This window comes from Loxodonta africana, chromosome 1 (assembly GCF_030014295.1).
Source record: "Loxodonta africana isolate mLoxAfr1 chromosome 1, mLoxAfr1.hap2, whole genome shotgun sequence".
NCBI lineage: Eukaryota > Metazoa > Chordata > Mammalia > Proboscidea > Elephantidae > Loxodonta > Loxodonta africana.
Genome location: NC_087342.1, coordinates 228,061,969 through 228,082,232, shown reverse-complemented (window position 1 = coordinate 228,082,232; position 20,264 = coordinate 228,061,969). Strand labels below are relative to the sequence as shown.

Below are 20,264 nucleotides of genomic sequence, written 5' to 3'. Positions count from 1 at the left end.
ACATAGTCATGCATGGGAAGGTAGGAGAGGTAGGTGGTTTATGCACGAGCATTGAGTGGGAGTCAGAAGACGTGTGGTCTAGTCCCCACTCTGTACCCAAACACATGGGGCCAGCCAGGAAAAATGACAACAACGCAAAAGGAACAGCCACTGTTTCCATGACTGAGCCCTGACCATATTTCAGGTATTAGATTATTTATTTTATATACGGTATCTCATTTAGTTTGCACTTAAAAGAAAAAAGATTTATCTGAGATTAAAATAGGTAATTCAGAGAAGAACTTCAGAATGCCAGAGTAAGAACCTCCACAATTCCGTTCCTAAAAATGACAAGACCTCTGCCAAAAATTGTCAAAATCAGTATTTTCAGAACTCTGGAAATTAACCAAAGGCTTGCAACAATACCAGGAGCATTTATTAAAAAAAAAAAAAAAAAAAAAAACTGACTCTCAGTAAGAACTGTGAGTTTTGTGGTATTTTTAACTTGTCCTTTTTTTTTAATTCCTATCCCCTCTGTGGGGCAGACCAGGCAGTTCTACTCTGTCATGTAGGGTCACTATGAGTCAGAATCGACTCAATGGCACAGCGCAACAACATCTTCTCATCTCTTCAGTAGCCTTGAAAACTAACAGCCTAGTGACTGCAATAGCTGTGAAAACTGGCAGTCTAGTAGTCCTGGTGGGGCCAGAAAGAACTTGGGGCATCCTAAAATTCCCATCTACAGACAGTTCTCATGATTTGACCTCTCTGGCAGCTCTCTGAAATGCTCCATTCTCAGGGCTTATCTTTATTCAACCTGACCCAGAGCTCACTCTGTGTGAACAGCTGTATCATTGGGTGTTTGTTGAAAAGAACCAACAGCAATTGTTTAATATCACAGGTGCTGATACCAGATAGGGCTAATAAGAGGCTGACAAAAAAAAACTTAAAAGGAAAAGCTGAGGAATGAGATGTCAACGGGGAACTTTGAAAAGCTCCAGCATGGTCCTGGAAATGTGAATGTGAAAGGTCACACACACATTGCAGGATTGTGTGCGTGCCCAGGGAAGACCTAAGAAGGTTCTAGTATCTCACCTTTGGCTGATCTTGAGGTACTGTGCAAGCAGGAAGTGAAGGCTAAGGCTGAGTTGTAAACTGCCTGCCCGAGAATTGAAGGTGCACCCCAACACACACATAGGCCCTTTGGCGAGGTCTGGGAGACTCTGATTCAAGGAAGTTAAGTAAATCTCTACCCAATCATTAGTTAACCACTACGCTAACTGAGCAGCTCAACAACAAAAAGATAAATAACAAATAAAATATGGGCAAAAGATTTGAATAGAACTTCTTAGAAGATATACAAGTGACCAATGAACACATGAAAAGACACTGAACATTATTAGTCATTAAAAGAAAAAAAAAAAAACCTGTTGCCATTGAGTGGATTCCACTCATAGAGATTATATAGGACAGAGTAGAACTGCCCCATAGAGTTTCCAGGGACTGCCTGGTAGATTCCTTTTGGTTAGCAGCCGTAGCACTTAACCACTATGCCACCAGGGTTTCCTTATTGGTCATTAGAGAAATGCAAATCAAAGCTCAGAATGTAATACCACACACCTATTAGGATGGCTAACATCATCAAAACAGACAATAACAAGTGCTGGTAAGAATGTGGAGAAATGGGAATCCTCATACATTGTTGGTGGGATTATAAAATGGTATAGCCACTTTGAAAACTGTTTGACAATTCCTCAAAATGTTAAACACAGAGTTTCTATAGGACTTAATTTCACTTCTATGTATCACGCCCAAGAGAGCTGAAGACATACACCCATACAAAAACTTACACACAAATATTCATATACATGTATTATTATACATGTAATATTATTCATGTATATCTACGTGTATGAATATTCATATTATTCATAATAGCCCCAAATTGGAAACAACCCAAATGTCCATCAACTGATGAATGGGTAAACAAAGTGTGGTCTAACCATACAATAGGATATTATTTGGTCATATAAAGGAAGAATGTACTGATATAGTCTACAATGTGGATGAACCTCAACATTTTGCTGAGTGAAAGAAGCCAGAAACAAAAGACCACATATTGTATGACTCCATTTATATAAATATTCAGAGTAGGCAAATCCCTAGAGACAGAAAGTTGATTAGTGGTTGCCAGAAGCTGGGCGAAGGGGAGAATGGAAAGTGATTGCTTAATAGATGGGGTTCGCCTTTGGGCTGAGGAAAAGGTTCTGGAAGTAGACAGTGGTTGTACAACACTGTGAATGTAATTAATGCCACCAAATTGTATACCTTAAGGAGCCCTGGTGGCGCAGTGGTTAAGAGCTCGGCTGCTAACCAAAAAGTTGGCAGTTCAAATCCACCAGGTGCTCCTTGGAAACCCTACAGGGCAGTTCTACTCTGTCCTATAGGATGGCTATGTGTCGGCAATGGGTTTCGTTTTTGGTTTTTGTATAAAGTGATTAAAATGGTAAATTTTATGTTATAGAAATTTTACCACAATAACAAAAAAAGGCATGCTCAAGTTACCTTCAAGGCCAATCGAATAGGACTAACGGAGTTGTATTCACTCAACAAATATTTACCAAACACCCTCTTATGGCAAGAGCTGTGCAGGGTCCTTTGGCTCACCACTGACCTTTCTCCACATTTGCTTAATGATGCCTGACGTTCTTTTCATGAGGATTGAGGATTTACATATCATGACAAATGGCTAGGAAAAAAATGCTCCTTTATTTCAAAATACATAAAAAACAAAAAGATGGATTAATGGATGAATGTGTGATAAATCAAGTACAGTAAAATGGTATTTGTAGAATCTAGATGGTGGGTTTATGGTGTCCAATGTAAAATTCTTTCAACTTTTCCATATGTTTGGCATTTTTCCTAACAAAATGTTAGGAAAAAACAAATGGCAGTTAGTGTACAGTCAGTCGTCCAGGACATTGGATCCTTTCCCTCTGTAACTGAGAGGCTGGGAAAGGACAGGCTGGAGGCGGAGAGGAAAATTTGGTAAACATTAGTTTTCGCTCGGTCATTACAAAGGACAGAGAAATGATGTTTGGAGGCATTGTTCTCAGACAGCTGCAAAAGTAGACAGAATTCTGCTTACTGTGTGGAATATATTTTATAAACATGTCCCATCAACCTCAACTCCTACACACACTGAGGTTCTCCGTGATACAGACAGAGCGAGAGTCCTTGACCACGGAGGGGGGTCCCAGCTGTGGTCATGGTCATACTACCTCCCGCCTACTGGACATCTCCACAGAGATGGCTCTCAGGTACCTCAGGTCAGCCTGTCCAGAACTCACGCTGCCCCCTCATCTGGTGTCCCCTTCTGCCTGCCTGCCTGGGAAAGAACTCACACCGGTGAAGACTCAGCTTCACCAGCGGCCACTTCACTCCAAAGCTTCTCCTGACCCCCTCAGGAGAATCTGACCTTTCTCTCCTTTATCTTCTCACGCTGTCCTCCCGTACATATTCCTACGTCCAAGTCCCTGTTGTTGTTAGCTGTCGCCAAGTCAGTTTCGACTTATAGTGACCCAATGTGACAGAGTAGAACTGCCCCACAGAGGTTTTTCTTTTTTTTTTTTAATAGTAGTTTATTGTGTTCTGGGTGAAGGTTTACACAGCAGTTTAGGTTCTCATTCAGCAATTTCTACACAAGTTGTTCGGTAACATTGGTAACATTCTTCACAATGGGTGAACATTCTCATTAATTCTGTTCTGGTTGTTCCCCAAAGGGTTTTCTAGGCTGTAATCTTTATGGTAGCAGATGGCCAGGTGTTGGTTAGAATCCAAGCACTTAACCGTCACGCCACCTGGGCTCCTTTCCAAATTTCTATCCCTATCTAAAAAATGTACACTGTGCCCTTCAAGCTGGGTTTCCCTTTGGTTTTAATCTTATTTTACTTGGGTGTCTTGGTTAGATGATAACTTTTCTGTTTCTAACAAACGTCCAGCTGTGCAACCCTTCAGGTGCAAATCCAACTAAATCAATTCCTATTGTGAACAAGGTATGACTTGCTTTGAAAATATAATGAACCGGTAGGTATTTGGCTAAAATCACTTGGCCAGTGACTGCTGAGCTCATCTGTTATAATTTTTATTACACTGGGTCTTTGATGCCTCTTGATTTTCAAGATTTTTGCATAGGCGTTTGGGCTCTAAAACCAACTCCAATGAGCCTTGTGTGGTACATGGGATAATAGATATCGATGGAGGTGAGTTTGCTCAGAAAGCCATCGGTCCATTCATTTTTGCTAGCAGAAAGAGTACAGCATTGAAAATTAGGAGAATTAGTTTCTGTCCTGGCTCTGCCTCTTAATAGCTACATGATTGTAGAGAAATCACTTAAATGGCGGGCAATTTATTTCATCTCTAAGCTAATATTAGAAACCCTGGTAATATAGTGGTTAAGTGCTTCAGCTGCTAACCAAAAGGTCAGCAGTTTGAATTCACCACCCTGGAAACTCTATGGGGCAGTTCTACTCTGTCCTATAGAGTCACTATAAGTTGGAATCAACTCAACGGCAATGGGTTTGGTTTGGTTTAAACTAATATTACCTCATAAAGTTTTTGTGGGCAGGGCTGTTTGATCCATTAGATACTACTAGCACAGTGTGTAGGATTTGTGTAGTGTTATTATTTGCTATCAAGTCAGTGTGACTCATGGTGACCCCATGTACTATAGAACAAAACGTTGCCGGGTCCTACTCCATCTTCACAATTGTTGGTATGCTTGAGTTCATTGTTGCAGCCGCTGTGTATTTTAAGTACCTTCCAGTACTATATAGGACAATATTCTGCTGTGATCTATGGGGTTTTCATTAGCTAATTTTCAGAAGATCATCAGGCCTTTCTTCCTTGTCTGTCTTAGCCTGAAAGTGCTGCTGAAACCTATCCACCAGGGTATTTGAAATACCAGTGGCATAACTTCCAGCATTATAGCAACATGCAAGCTACCACAGCATGACAAACTGACAGGCAGGTGGTGGACTTGCAGAGGCCCCCAAAATTCCGGAGACCGAAAAAACGTAATTAAACCCAAATGTACAAATAAGCCTTCAAAATCAAAATTAATAAGAATTTAACAAAATGTCAGAAAAGCGTAAGTTTTGGTCCACTCCTTAAATTGTTACATTTAGTGTTTGGTTTTTATTACATGAGAAAATGATTTGTGGATTCATTTTTTTTTTTTTTTCAACTTTGCAAAAACTCCTCAGTATCTAGATGACCTTCAAGAAATGATTGCTGATCCTAAATTAAATGTTACCTACAGCAAAATTGACTCAACGACAACTGGTTTTATAGCAAAATAAAAAAAACAATTTTTTTCGAAGTCATATAATAAAAATCTTTCCCAAACATTTTTACAATAAAAAGTCTATTTAAAGTAGTTGCGGGTCATTTCAGTATGTTTGCTGTGATGCGGAGACCCCGAAATTCAGTCTATGGAGATCTTAGAATGGCCCTGGCTTGAGGAACTAAGGGAGGGCTTTACAAGTGTGACTACCAAACTGTGGAAAAATGCATTATCTACTCTGAAAAAACTACACTACCCCAAAAGGCCACCAGCCAGGAACCCCAGGGAATCACTAAACAAGTTGTTCCCAAACGTGCCCGATCTTCCAAATCGCTGGGGAAGGGTGTCAAGGTGGAACCTGGGAGTCGGGACTTTAACAGCCTTCCAGGAGCTTCTGACAACCAGCCGGGCTTGGGGACCACTGGGCTGTAACCGAAGGCCCTCCCGTTCCACTTTCTGCCCTTGGTTGCTCTTTTGGAAGAGAAAAGCTGATTGCGCTCATCTGGACCACATTTCTTTCTTAGCCAAGCAGTGTGAGCCCAACACTGTTCATAACAGAGTCAAACGCGGCTTTGTCTCTAGCCCTTTTTTTTCTCAAACCTCTCCCAACCCATAATAACTTACTTCCCAGCACACCTTCTCCCCTTTCGCATCCTTTGCTCTAGACTTAAGTCTCCTCCTCAGCTCTCAGTTGCTGCCTGGAAATTCTTTTCTCTTCCCTGCTCTTTTGTTCCGTGTCGTAGATTCTGCAAAAGGTTTTCTCTTTCAATTTTGCATCAACTGGCAGTAGCAGAGATTTCAGGGCTAGCAAAGCTGTCATTGCTGGCTGCCAAGAGGCTGGAGATGGAAATAAACAGTGTCATGTGTTTCTGAGACCATCAAAGAGTCAGGGTTGCTGGGTAGGAGCAGGGACAGGGGTGTGTGTGTGGAGAGATACTAACCTCTGCCCTTCTGGGCTTCTTACCTTTACTTGGGTAGGAAGTCAACTGGGTGGACAGGAGGGGCACAGTCAGCACTAATCCAGGCCTGAGGTTGGAGGGTAGTTGACTACTCAAAATGTGACTCGGAGGTAATTTTAGTAAGAGTGTTATTTTGGCTGCAAACGCAGAGGTGACTGCCTTCATTCCCTGGGGAAGGTCTTCCGCCTTGAGGACTGCATGCTTAGTGGATTTGTGCAAGGAAAATACCACTGGAATTATTCAGAATTTACCAACAGGCCCATGGCATCCCTCAAAAACTGCAGATTTAACTTTTTTTAATGGCATGGACCTATTATAAATAATAAAAATTAAGGGAAGTTTTCTTGTTGCATGAGATTTGTCATGCTCCGATTTCTCTTAGCAGTAGCAGCAGCAATGCTCTCAGTGTTCCCCAGTGGGGGGCCAGTGACCCATTTATATCACAATCACCTGGGGTGCCTGTTAAAAATGCAGACTCCTGGGCTCAGACTCAAGGAGTCAGAATCTCTGGGGGTGTGAGGCCCAGGAATCTGCACGTCAAGTAGTACCCAGTGCAACCCAGTGCCGTCGAGCATCTCGGGTGATCTCTTAAGAACACCAACGTTTTAGCATCGCCGATTGCGCGTGTACCTGTTATGTGCTAGAGACTTTATTTATCTGATTTTGACAAATCTTTTACAACAATCTTAGAAAGTAGCTATCGTTACCTCCATTTTTAAATGGAAGCCTAGAGAAGTTAAACATTTCTAAGGTCACCCAGCTGGTCAATAGCAAAGCCAGGATTCAAGCACAGGCCCGTGGGATTCTAAAGCCTGAGCCCTTTCTGAATTTCCCCCACATTCGCACAGAGCTTCACGTCTGCCTGGCCACTGAAGCAGCCTGTGATGTTTGTTGGGACCCAGACCACACTGAGGAGCCCCTGGCAGAGGCCTTTGGCTTCGTAGGAACTCTGGCTTTGTAGGAATCCCAGCTTTGTAGGAACGCAGTGGCTGCTGTGAACTCTCTGACAAATGCTGTGTCCACTCCCCTTACGGTTGTGGGGCCTCAGTTCCTAAGAGCTGATTAAAGGCTCCCGACTTTAATTGGGTGCTTCAGCTGATCCTGGACGCCCATCTATTGGGAAACCCTGGTAATTAAAAGCAAAGTGTGGCAGATGCTGTTGGGAACCTAACCAACACTAATTTGTTCCCTTCCCAAAATTGGGTAGTTGTGTGCTTGGAGGGGGAAGCCCTAGTGGCATAGTGGTTAGAGCTACGGCTACTACCCAAAAGGTTGGAAGTTCGAATCCACCAGACACTCCTTAGAAACTCTATGGGGCAGTTCTACTCTGTCCTATAGGGTCACTATGAGTTGGAATCGACTCCACAGCAATGGGTATGGTGCTTGGAAGGTGGAGGAGGGGTGAAGGGGATGGATCCCACTATGGCCCTCGGTGTGTGGATCTTGATGAGCTAAATTAATAATGGGAACTCCATTCTGCTTGCCAATGACAGATTCAGCAATGGGCAAATGGCCCAATTCTTGTCAATGAGATGTGAGAGAAAGCCAGCTGGGAGATTTCTGAGAGGGATTCCTTTCTTATAAGGAGGCATTCAAGCTTTTCTATAGGAGAAAAAGGGGGGCTAAAATGTCACACAACCCTAGAGTGCATCAATGCATTCTATGTGGACTGGGTCCCTTGGAGCTGGACAAGGGACACTACTCATACAGAAAGCAGGGTGAGTGGCGCCCCCTGGAGTCGGGCAACAATAGTGTAGGGAGAGAGCTGACATCCATCCACTGGAACTTGAGCCTGGCATTTCCAACCCCACAGTTGACATGCTCACACCCGGGCTAATGTCATTTGAAAGAAGAATTTCAAAAGCGGAAGTGTCTAGGCACATCAGGCGCTCTGGTAAACTGCATTGCTCCCTATAAATGAAAGCAAATCCTGGAGTCCCCTGACATCAGAGTTTACTCTGAAGCTTTCAAGAGAGGATAAGCCCAAACCCAAGAGGATAAACATCTTCAATTTGGAATTGCGGAAGTGTCAGGCGGGGTCTTGGCTGCCTGAGATTTGTTTAGTCTTTGGTAGCTTTGACTGAATAGTCCTGGGTCACGCAGACCTCAGAGGGATGGCCCAGGGCCCTGGGCTGAATGTACCTCTGCCTAGCTCCGGCTTCTGCCTCAGACTTGAAAAGCCCCGAGTCTCAGCTTTCTTCCTTTCCCCTTGGCCTTCAAGTGTCAACTTCCTCCAGCTGCTCCTCTTTAAGAGCCTACTTCCTCCTCTGGCACGGTTCTGTCGGTTCGTTGATCAGGGGGAACTCCGGGAGTCTCTGCGCCAGCTCTTCCTCGTGACTCCACTTGCAGGAGGAGCTTCCAACCCCGGCCACCCAGCAGTCCACGATGACACGTCCTGCAGGCCTGCTCCGCGCGGCTGTGGTGTCTGGGCCTGCCTCCAGCTTAGAAATGCTTCTTAAAGGTGTTGCTGGTTTTCCTAAGAACATAAAAGCGAAGGATATAACATGGTTTTTAAAAACGTAAATTTGCTTTCCAATTAGTGAAACTGTGCAAGCTCAACGCAGAGACTGAGGGGGTCATCAAAGAGCGCGCACACTAAAAATCTCCAAAAATGTAATCCCGGCACCTGGAGGTAACCGCGGTTATCGTTGGAGAACAGAAGAGTAGTTTCTTATACCGTCCATAGTGGATATTTTATTGGGGGAGAGAGTTTAATCAGCAACAATTGCCCCGTCTTTTAGAAACGGCACCCTGATTTCTTTCTGAGCGGTAGATTCCTCTCTCACTCTCAGAGTAGGTGCCTCAGACAGGGCTTTACCAGAACTACAGGGTCGAGCAGGTGACAGGTTTAAGCCAATTAAGGCATTGTAAATACAGGTTTAAAAAACAAAACAAACACAAACACAAAAACCCAGTAGATCTGTGCTGGCCAGCGTGCTGCTGAGATCACTACCGGTGAACCAGCGCAGGTTTTTCGGACTCCAGGGTTCCTGGAGCTGCTGGACCTGGGTCTCAGGGGTTCTAGTGATGGACTGAGTCTGGTGGCCCAAATGGGGTGTCTCAGAGGAGCCGGGAATTGACATGCTTCATGGAACCACCACCCTGGCCTTCAGGTTTCACCATAGAATCATCATTGTACTCCCGGGCTATGGCGGGTGCCTACAATGCTGCCCAGACTGTGAAGAAGGTGATCGAGATCAACCCCTACTTGCTGGGCAGCATGGCTGGAGGCACAGCACATTGTAGCTTCTGGAAGAGGCTGTTGGCTAGGCAATGTCAATTTATGAACTTCGCAACAAGGAACACACCTCGGTAGCAGCTGCATCCAAGCTGCTCGCCAACATGGTATATCAGTATGAAGGCATGGGGCTGTCCATGGGCACCATGATCTATGATCGGGATAAGAGAGGCCCTGGCCTCTACTATACAGGCAGCGAAGGAAACCAGATCTCAGGAGCCATCTTCTCTGTAGGCTGTGGCTCTGTCTATGCCTATGGAGTCACGGGTAGGGGCTACTCCTATGACTTGGAAACGTAACAAGCCCATGATCTACCCAGTGGAGCCATTTACCAAGCCACTTACAGAGATGCCTACTCAGGAGCTGTGGTCAACCTCTACCATGTCTAGGAGAATGGCTGGATCCGAGTCTCCAGTGACAATGTAACTGATCTACGTGACAAGTATAGTGGATCTACTCCCTGAAGGAGGGTGGATGTGGGTGTTTGCATTTCCTTGGGTAACTGTCATTGGTAATAAGAGCGTAGCACCCCATTATATAGTGGAAGGGTCCCTAATTGTATTCATCTTTTTTTTTTCAGCTCATGCTGAAGAAACTACATATTTGTTTTACTTTCTTTGCTGTTAACATTACACTAGAAAAAAACCAAACCCATTGCCGTCAAGCCTATCCTGATTCATAGTGATCCTGTAGGGCAGAGTAGAACTGCCCTACAGGGTTTCTAAGGAGCAGGTGGTGGATTTGAACTGCTGACCTTTTGGTTAGCAGTCATACCTCTTACCCATGCGCCACTAGGGCTCCACTGTATTTGCTCAAAAACAAAACAAAACAAAAAACCATCATCATCGAGTCGATCCCAACTCATAGGGGCTCTATAGGACGGAGTAGAACTGTTCCATAGGGTTTCCATGGAGCAGCTGGTGGATTCAAAGTGCCAACCTTTATGGTTAGCAACTGAGCTCTTAGTCACTACACCACCAAGGATCCCCCCCCCCACCCCCCCGCAAAAACTTCTTTGTGAAGTCTTGTATTCTGGGTGAAATGAATTGTGGACTTAACATCTGTTGTTGTATATGCAGTGTCTTCCTGCCAGCCTGTATCTGACCTCAGTGTTGAAGCTTCTAAGTGCCCACCCTCCCTGCCTCCAGACTCCTCCCCCTCACCAATCCACATCTCTAGTAGTCAGGGTGGTCTTTTCAAATGTAAACAGGACTTCTCTGCATGAAGCCCTGCACAATGGCCCTTCTTTGCCCTGTTGACAAAGGATAAAGTCCTCGTGTTCACTTGGGCACATGTGGTCCCAGGTGACTGGGATCCCGCCTCCCCAGCCCACTGCCTGTGTGTCCATGCCTCTCCACCACGCTGGGAGCTCCTGGGGATAGGGATCATTCTTACTGGACTCTATCCCCAGTGCCTGGTGCAAGACAAGCATTCAGAAGGCGACAGGTTTAAGCCAATTAAAAATAAGGCATTGTAAATACAGGTTTAAAAAACACACACAAAAAAAACAAACACAAAAACCCATCCATTGTAAAATGGATGAAACAAGGTTACGATACTTTTTTCATCCTACCTAAGGTTTGTTGTGGAATCATCTTTTCTCTTTCCTCCTCTGCTCTACTCGATTGTAAGCCTCCTGGAGGAAGGGATCCTCTTAACCCTTGGGTACTGCACAGAGCCTGGTAGAGTGACCCACTGATAATAATCAATATTCACTGCGTGAATGGTGGCCTGGAACCAAGGTACCAGATGCCTGACCTGCCTCTGCCTCTTCCTCTGCTTTGCCACCGGAGTTTGGGCAGGTCCAGCCCTCTAACCCCAGAGACCAGTCAGAGAAGGCCAAACCCAAACCCAAACCCATTGCTGTCAAGTCAATTGTGGCTCATGGCGACCTCATGTATTTCAGAGTAGAACTGCTCCATAGGGTTTGGTTTTTGGTTTTTTTAGTGAGCCTAACATGTGTGTGTTCTGTGTCTCAGCAATTCCGCTCCTAGTATACACTCAGTGGAAATGTGTATACGATTAACCAAAGACATGTCCATGGATATCATAGCAGTACTACTTATAATAGACAAAAATCTGGGCAATAGAATGGGTAAATAAATTGTGCTATGTTCACACAATGGAATGCCATATAGCAATGAATATTGACAAACTACTGTTACATGCAATAATTGTGGATAGCTGACATAAGCATAGTATTAAGTGAAAGTAGCCAGGCACGAAAGAATACACACTGTTCAAAAACAGACAATATGAATCTATGGTGCGAGACTTCAGGAAAGGGGTCAGGGAAGGGATAGTGGGTGGGGAGAAACTTATGAGTGGCATTCTGGGTATGTTGGTAGTGCTGTTTTTGTTGACCTTATGGGGTGAATTCACTTTGTGATAATTTACTGAGCTTTGATTTGTATACTTTTCTTTTAGTGTGTTAAATGTCAATAAAATTTTTAAAAATTTAGTTGATAATTTTCCTGGCACAAAAGTGATACAGGTTCACTGTATAAAATTAGAAAAACAGTGAAAAAATAAAGAAAATAAAAAATCAAAAGAGAGGCGACCCTTAATATTTTAGTCTATGTCCTACTATGCCTTCTAATAAAAATATGGTATCAAATACAATTGTTCAAAAAATATAACATCTTAGGTATAAATCTAATAAAACCTGTATAGGACTTGTATGCTAAAACCTGCAAAACTCTAATGAAAGACATCAAAGATCTAAATAGAGGGGGAAACATACTGTGTTCACGGACTGAAAGACTGAACACAGTAAAAACGTCAGTTCTCCACAAATTGATATACATGTTTAACACAATTCCTCTCAAAATCCCAACAAGATTTTTTGGGGGTAGGCATAGGCAAGATTCTTCTAAAATTATTCAGAAACATGCAATTAAAATATTCTAATTTTAGACAAAGGAATTAAAATAGTCAAAACAAATTTGAAAAAGAAGAATAATGTGGGAGGAATCTGTCTACTTGATTTCAAGGTTTATTATTTAGCTACATTAATCAAGTCTACATGATATTGGTAGAGGGACGGAGACATAGATCAGTGGAGCAGAACGGGGAACCCAGAAGCAGGCTTATACAAATGTGCTCAATTTTTTTTTTTTAATTTACCGAAATTTATTCAATGATTTCCTCCCTTAAGGGTATTTACTTTGGGGCTGCTTTTCTCCTTCTTTCCCCGTCTCCTTCTCGCCACCTCCTCTTTCATCTTCTTTTTTTTTCTTTGGTTTAAGGTTTAAAGATTATCTCAGGGCAGTAGTTTCAGGTCCCCAAATGATTTTTGATGAACATACAAAAGCAATTCAATGGAGGAAGGGTAGCCTTTTCAACAAATGATGCTGGAATAACTGGACATCCACAGGTAAAAAAACGAACTTTGACCTAAACCTCACACCCTATACAGAAATTAACTCAAAATGAATCATTTTTTATGCTTAAACATTTCGTTGATTTGAATTTTTATCTTGAGTTAGGTATGAATTGACTTAGGAATGCAACCTTGTTTTGTTCCAAATCACAACCAATTTTCCTAGTGCCTTTTATTCTCCACTGATATAAAATTCTATCGTTATCACATTCTAAATTTCAGTGTATATAGGGTTTGGTTATATACACACACATGTATATATATTTCACAGTCTATACAACCTTATTTATACAACCTCTTAGACACCCTGGTGGCGTAGTGGTAAAGAGCTACAGCTGCTAACCAAAAGGTCAGCAGTTCAATCCACCAGGCACTTCTTGGAAACTCTGTGGGCTAGTTCTACCTTGTCCTATAGGGTTGCTATGAGTCAGAATTGACTTGATGGCAGTGAGTATAACCTCTTTAAGAAAGTTTTCAATTTAAAATTGGAAAGGTAAAGCGGGGGCGGGGGTATTTTACATAGTGTCTCCTGTGGCTGGGTAGGGAGGATTTCTGGAATTTGAACCTTCATCCTGGTGGTGGTAGGAGGCACAACCATCCTTGACTTCAAACGTAGATTGCTCAAGGCTCAGTGAGAACTGGAGTAACGGAATGTTCTAATTTCATGTTCCTATGGAACAGTTTCAAGAAATTGCATCTGGAGCAGGTCTGAAGACCAGTAGGCAAGAGGAAATTTCACCATCCTTCATTTTCATCAGGAACATTACCCCAGGGCAAAGTTGAAAATGGGTTCCTGGGTTTACTGATTAATAGGCAGGGAGGTATTTAAACCCTGCTTGAAACCCAGCATCAGTTGTGAGTTTCCTTAATACTCTAAGAGGCGCTGAGGGAGAGAGTGGAGGTTCCTTTTGAGGAGAAACAGTCCTGCCTTCTGTAAATAGCAATTACAACATTCTAAGAAATGCTGGTCGTGGAGTGGTTAAGCGCTATGGCTGCTAACCAAAGGGTCGGCAGTTCAAATCCACCAGGAGCTCCTTGGAAACCTCATGGGGCAGTTCTACTCTGTCCTATAGGGTCGCTATGAGTAGAAATCAACTCTACAGCAATGGGTTTTTCTGGTTTTGGAAGCAAACCTCATAGATGCATGATTCTGAGCCTGAAGCAGGGAATCATATACACGATCTAACCTTGAGGGGAGATAAAGGTACTATTGCTCCTGGGCTATGCGATAATGTCGTATCTGCTGAACAGATAACATCGTGAATTTATGCACTGCAGTGATAGATACCATTTTTCCAAGGGTAGATGCAAAGGCAAAGGTAGAAATATCTGAGATACATTGTTGAAGGCAGCTAAACCATGTTGTATGAACACATTCCCTCCTCTGAACACTCACCACTCATTGTCAGTCTCAAAAGTTTGAGTGTTAATCATGTTTGGCCTATATGTCAACTGGAAGTGACCTCACACTTCAGGTTTTGAGTGAAATCGACTGGTACCTCCATCCCCTGTGTAATTGGGGACCTAATATATTTTTTCAAAATTTTTTGGAGATTTATAGGGCAGTATGTGTTACATTTCCCCTGGTCATCTCCAGCTCTAAAATCCTGATTCCACAAAATCAGTTCAGTTTATGGGACATCTCTTCAACCCAGCTGCACTCACTGTTGTAACTGGCCATGATTTTGATAACTTCATTTCCCAAATGCTGTTGACCAAATGTGTATGTAGCAGACCTTCACTGACAGTTTGAAGCCATGGAGAGGTTTATATCATAGCATCTAAACCTAAGTCTGAAATCATTGGAATTAAATCTCAAATCGAATATCAGGCATCCCTACTTTGGTCCTTTGACAATTTCACCAAGAGTTTTCTGTTTCACTGACCATGTTCTTCCAGTTTACATGCTGTCTGTTCTCCTCTCTCCCTTCTCTGAGCCCCACCCTCAGCCCCCAGCATTATTTAATTCACTTCTACCACCATAGCCAAATTCTCCTAACCTTTTAAGCAAAGAACTTTGGTTTTCTTGTTTTCACTGCTGTTCTTCCAGAAAGACTTCTAAAGTCTCACCTTTCAACTAGAGTGATCTATCAAGGCATTTTTGAAAACCAAGGCAATTCTCTTTCTGAGCGGAGCTCTAGTGTTATCTGATACAACAACATTTGCTTTTTCTTTCATGCAACACATACAATTCCTGTTGATAGAAACCTTGATTGAGTTGTTATTGAACTTCTATGTTATTTTTTAGTATTTTAGTTAAAAAATGTGATGGAACTAGGAATAACCCTTGTTCCTGCCAGCCAGACCTCATGATTCATGGAGCATTCTGTAGGGTACTCAGATGGGTCTTGTCTCAGTAGTAGTGAATAACTAATTCTGAATTAAGCATGACTCTGGTCCCACCTAACAAATCTTGAAAGCAGGACAAAAGAATCAATATCTTTCCAAGTAACTTAACTGTTTTAAGAATATTTATTTAAATACAAAAACATCCAGCATCCAACAAGGTAAAGTTCACAATGTCTGGCATCCAATCAAAAATTACCAGGCATGCAAAGAAGCAGAAAAATACAACCTGAAATGTGTAGAAAATTAAATAAATCAAATCCAACCCAGAACTGACACAGATGTTAGGATTAGCAGACAAGGCTATTAAAACAATAATGATATCTTTATTTCATATGTTAAAAAAGTTAAGATATCTTGAAGATATAAGAAAGACCCAAATCAAACTTCTAGAGATAACTGCTACACTCTCTGAGATGAAAAATACAATGGATGGGATAAATAGTAGACATTACAGAAAAAAGCTTAGTAAGCTTAAAGACACGGAAACTATACAAAAGAAACACTGAGAGAAATTTAAAAATGAGCAGGCCACCAGTTAGTTGTGGGACAACCATTATTTCTTAAAAATTTATTCCATCTTTCTTCTCTTTAGTGGATTTAAATTACCACATATTAAGGTGAATGAAACTGTCCCCCAGCTCACCGCTCATCTGACTCATGGCTATCCCATGTAGAATGGAATAAAACATTGCCTGGTTCTGCACCATCCCCATGTTCAGACCATAGTGATTCACAGGGTTTTTATTGGCTGATTTTCAGAAGTAGATCGCCAGGCTTTTCTTCCTAGTTTCTCTTATTCTGGAAGCTTCACTGAAGCCTGTTCAGCATCATAGCAATGCACAAACCTCCACTGACAGGCAGGTGGTGGCTCTCTATGAGGTGCATTGGCCAGGAATCAAACCTGAGTCTTTCTCATGGAAGGTAAGAATTCTACCACTGAGCCACCACTGTCCTCCCAAAGATGTTTATCTTTTATTGAGTCAGTGTATGTGTGTGCTTAGGGCAGTGGGTAGGATCAGACTGTAATCAGCATCAGGAAATCCATCAATACTGGTAACCCTTATAGATATAGAAATGAAAAAAAAAACATATATACAAACTAAAAACTTGGTTTCACCACAGAAAAGCAACACCCATGATAGTTATATATGAGAACTGAAGACTCTTTCCATTGATTACCATGATTACTTTTCCAGTGGACACATATCGAACAAATTTGCAAGGTGCCATGGACATTGCGATGAATGAAAAAAAAGATTAATCTTGTCTTCATGAAGTTTACAGTCTGGTAGGACTGAATGCATGATAATGATTATACACGACGTCAATGTGTCATTAATTTAAAGGTTTTAAAAAATAATTTATTTCTTTTTGTTGTTGGGAATCCACACAGCAAAACATACACCAATTCAAAAATTTCTGTATGTATAATTCAGTTTAACTTAAAGTTTTGATTACAACAGTAAACTGGTTAAATGTTTTCCATATTCTTTTGCCCCTGTGGCATTGTTATCCACTCATTACTTAAAAAATCAGACGGAATACTCTTTTCTAAAAAATTTTTAGTGAAGCTACACACGGCAAAATGTACATCAATTCAACAATTTCCTTATGTACAATTCAGTGACATTCTTCAAGGTGTACCACCTTTCTCGATATCCTTTTCCAAATTGTTTCACCATCCTCAGCACAAACTCTCTGCCCCCTAAGCTTTTCATCTAAACTTTTCAGTTGCTGTTGTCAATTTGATGTTTTATAGAATAATTCTTTAAAAGAACACAATTTCAAGGTAGACATTCTTTTCTAATTAATCTAAACTATTATTTGGTCTAAAGGTGACTTCAGGGGGTTTTGGTTTAAGGTTTAAAGATTTCCTCAGGGCAATGATTTCTGGGAATCATCTAGTCTCAATGGCTCCAGAAAGTCTGGATTCCATGAGAATTAGAAGTTCTGTTCCACATTTTCCTCTTTTTGATCAAAGGGAATACTCTTGAGAACTGATGGGACATAATGAGTGTGGCGTCTCCAATCAGCTGGAGACAGCCCAACCAGCTGGAAGGCCTCAGTCACCAGGCTATGATCAGGGAGCGGGAGCCCTAGGCTCTGTCCCCAAGGGAGGGAGGTGTCAAACCAGGCTCTTGTCCTTGTAGTGGTTTGAAGCTTTCCACAGCTACAGATGGCCTTGTTATTTGGTTGTCTCTGGGAGCCAAATCTCCTCTGTCCCTTGACTTTGAGTCCTTGGGCTCAGTTTTTTGGAGGATATTCAGATGTTTTATATAAAATATTCATCCAGGCTCTCAGCAGCTTTTGTGAACTGTTTTCTTGGTGCCTGCAGAAAGCCGCTGAGGACTGACTGAGCCTGCATGATGGATTTGGCACGAGGAGGAACAAATCCAGAGTATAAGCAAATAAAATGACAAGAAATCGAGTTTACTGTATAACAGACCTGAAGTTACTAGTTCACAGTGAGAATCTGCTTCTCTCAGTCTCAGGGATTTTTTTTTTTTTTTTTTTTTAATGTGATTTTGAACTACTCTTTGAAGAGAATGTGGTTTCATAAGATTAAGGAAACTTTTTAATATTAGGAAAAAGAACTTTTTTTTTTTTTTTTTTCATTTATGCCTGGTCTACTTTCAAAAGGCTTTTGAGGTGGCTTTAAACATTAAAACAGATATAAAGTAGGACAGTTAAAATGGAGCTAAGAAGGAGATCAGAAGTCAGGGACCCAGGGTGAGATGGATAAAGCGAGTGCTCATTCTGGGAGTAACTAATTCAGGACAGAAAGGTGGTTGTGACAGACAATACAGTTCATGTCACCTGATGAAAGAAACCTGTTAGAGACATGAATATTTTCCAGGTACTGAATTTTATGAGGTATTTGTGTGTGTGTGTCCTCCTATGAGAAGCATTGAGTAGTTCCCTGAACAATGACTTTGCAGTGATTTTGTAGAAGACAGAAAAACTTCAAAAAAAAAAAAAAAAAGGAAGAAAGAAACAGACTACGACAATTTGAGCCAACATTATTTTTCGCTTTCAGGATGACCTGAGTCTTGCACCTTCTCTGAGCTTCTATTCCTTCACCTCCTGCCTGTCTCAAAAGTAAAGGCAGAGAGAAACGCTTTGCTAAAGGGGCTGTATAACAGAGCAAAAACAGCTGCAAGAGGGTCTGGCAGTAATTGCTGGAGATGAATTTAAGAGAATATGGAAGAAGAGCAAATTAGAGCAAAAGTAATTATGGAGGTTGTGATGTCCTGTTACTACCAGAATACAGATCTAAGATCATTGTGACTGCAGAGCCAGGGAAGACTTAACAAGCATGTTACTCGGAGCATTTGTCAGAGAGCACTTAAACACACATTACTAAAGGAGTTGTGGTTAGGGAGCTCATGATCAGCCTGTGATAACAAAAGAAACAATTTCCACCTTCCCCGACACCAGTCAAAAAAAAAAAAAAAAGGCATTTAATTATTGAGAAACAAATTTGACCTTTGAATGACTAAAAGTATGAGAAAAAATGACTCCCTTCCCAGCTTAGGGCTCAGAAAGAAATTATCAAAACACATTACTTGAGCCAAGACCATTGGAGTCAGTGATTTTAGGGGCCATCTGCCAGCTACCCTCCTCCTCTCCAGTGAGCCTTTGAAAGAAGTGCTCAGTGGTAATTGGCTTCTTGGGAAAGGTGCTGCAAATCTCAGTGGCTGAGCTGTCAAAGAGGTAATTAGAGAACTATTCCATCCTTCTTGCAGAACTTGGAAAGACGCCACTTAACAGAGCAGGACTCTGAAAATGGGTCTTCCAGGACTTGGGTTGCAGCCTTAATCCTTGCACCCCTAGGATTCATTCATTCAACAGACACATATGTTTTGAGTATCTATATGTAGCCAGGCAGTGTGTAAGGTAAGAACACCACAAAAACAGGAACGGACACACCCTAAACCAAAAAACAATTCCAACTCATGGCGACCCCATGTGTACCATAGTAGACCTGTGTTTCCTAGGGTTTTCAATGACTGATTTTCAAAAGCAGATCACCAGACTTTCCTTCCAAGGAGCCTCTGGGTGAGTTAGAACCACCAACCATTTGTACCACCCAGGGAATACTTGTAATCACTCTGAAGAGCACACAGGCCAAGAGAAGGGCTAAGAAGGGGAAGAACGGGGTTTATGAGATTCTATAACAGAGGAGCCTGACCCAGACCAGGTGCAGGTCCAGGCTGGAGGGGCCAAAGGAAAGCTTCCCTGAAGATGAGACACCAGAGTAGATGGGTAGCTGTTAAGTCAGAGGGAGGTGAGTGAGGGGCAGGGAAGAGCACTTTCTGAAGACTGTTCGCAAAGACCTTGTGAGAGCCTAGAGCAGTAGGGGGAAGGAGGAGAGGTTGTAGGGCATGGAAAAGTTCTTAGGCTTTATCCTAAGAGGTATGGGACACTATTGATATGTGTTATGGATTGGATTGTGTCCTCCACAAAGATAAGTTGAATTCCAATTTTTTTTGTACCTGTGAATGTGGTCTTGTTTGGGGAATAGGGTTTTTCTTGTGTTATGAGTCAACAATGTCATACCTGAGTACTGTGGATCCTAATCCCTTCTGAGTGACATCTTACAAAAGGGGGGAAAAGACCTAGTCACATATGAAGATACATCAGTAAGTAGCAAACTAACCTCGAGGACTGCTGGCAGCTACTACAGCCTAGGAGAGAGGTGTGGAACCGTTCCTCTCTCAGAGCCTCAGAAGGAATCAACACAGCTGACACCCTGATTTGGACTTCCAGCCTCCAGAACTGTGAGACAGTAAATTTTTGTTTTTATAAGCCACCCACTTTGTGGTATTTTGTTTCAGGAGCTCTAGAAGACTAAGACAATGTGTTTTAAGCAAGGGAAGGTGAGATCAGATCTGTGTTTTGAAAAGATCACTTTGACCGCACATTTGAATTAGAGAGTGGCCTAAATCAGGTTATTTTTATTCCGTTGGATAACTCTGATTTTACTTTTTCTTCAAACCTAATGTGATTAAT

At 42.1% G+C, this 20,264-nt stretch overlaps 1 pseudogene; it reads left to right on the top strand.

Annotated features, from left to right (window-relative positions):
* The first annotated feature begins 7,407 nt into the window (after positions 1–7,407).
* On the top strand, positions 7,408–10,504 carry LOC100660328 (proteasome subunit beta type-5-like; annotated as a pseudogene).
* Positions 10,505–20,264: the final 9,760 nt, after the last annotated feature.